Source organism: Chiloscyllium plagiosum, chromosome 14 (assembly GCF_004010195.1).
Source record: "Chiloscyllium plagiosum isolate BGI_BamShark_2017 chromosome 14, ASM401019v2, whole genome shotgun sequence".
Lineage (NCBI taxonomy): Eukaryota > Metazoa > Chordata > Chondrichthyes > Orectolobiformes > Hemiscylliidae > Chiloscyllium > Chiloscyllium plagiosum.
This window is the reverse complement of record NC_057723.1, coordinates 25,822,781-25,824,149: the sequence shown is the minus strand read 5'-3', so window position 1 is coordinate 25,824,149 and position 1,369 is coordinate 25,822,781.

Genomic DNA, 1,369 nt, shown 5'->3' with positions numbered 1-1,369 from the left:
GGAGGATGGACTTGGGGGAGGGGCGTTGGAAATGCAATAGGTGGAAGGAGGTTAAGGTGAGGGTGAGAGGCTGGAGTGGGGGTGGGGGCGGAGAGGTCAGGAAGAAGATTGCAGGTTAGGAAGGTGGTGCTGAGTTCGAGGGTTGGGACTGAGACAAGGTGGGGGGAGGGGAAATGAGGAAACTGGAGAAATCTGAGTTCATCCCTTGTGGTTGGAGGGTTCCTAGGCGGAAGATGAGGCACTCTTCCTCCAGCCGTCGTGTTGCTGTGGTCTGGCGATGGAGGAGTCCAAAGATCTGCATGTCCTTGGTGGAGTGGGAGGGGGAGTTGAAGTGTTGAGCCGCGTGGTGATTGGGTTGGTTGGTCCGGGTGTCCCAGAGGTGTTCTCTGAAACGCTCCGCAAGTAGGTGGCCTGTCTCCCCAATGTATAGGAGGTCACATCGGGTGCAGCGGATGGTGTGTGTGGAGGTGCAGGTGAATTTGTGGTGGATATGGAAGGATCCCTTGGGGCCTTGGAGGGAAGTAATGGGGGAGATGTGGGCGCAAGTTTTACATTTCTTGCGGTTGCAGGGGAAGGTACCGGGAGTGGAGGTTGGGTTGATGGGGGGTGTGGACCTGACGAGGGAGTCAGGTGGAAGGGTACTGGTTGGTACGGCGGGAAAGGAAGAAGTGGAGGGCTTTGAGTCCTTCGTGATGGGGGATGGAGGTGTACAGGGACTGGATGTCCATGGTGAAGATGAGGCGTTGGGCACCGGGGAAGCGAAAATCATGGAGGAGGTGGAGGGCGTGGGTGGTGTCCCGAACATAGGTGGGGAGTTCTTGGACTAAAGGGGACAGGACTGTGACGAGGTATGCAGAGATGAGTTCGGTGGGGCAGGAGCAGGCTGAGACAATGTTCGGTGGGGCAGGAGCAAGCTGAGACAATGTTCAAGGACTCAAAAGCCCTCCGCTTCTTCCTTTCCCGCCGTACCAACCAGTACCCTTCCACTGACACCCACCTTCGACTGACTGAACTGGTCCTCACCCTGAACAACTTCTCTTTCCAATCCTCCCACTTCCTCCAAACTAAAGGAGTAGCCATGGGCACCCGCATGAGCCCCAGCTATGCCTGCCTCTTCGTAGATTATGTGGAACAGTCCATTTTCCGCAGCTACACTGGCATCCCCCCCCACCTTTTCCTCCGCTACATCGATGACTGTATCGGCGCTGCCTCATGCTCCCACGAGGAGGTTGAACAGTTCATCCACTTTACCAACACCTTCCACCCCGACCTCAAATTCACCTGGACCGTCTTAGACTCCTCCCTCCCCTTCCTAGACCTTTCCATTTCTATCTCGGGCGACCGAATCAACACGGATATTTACTATAAA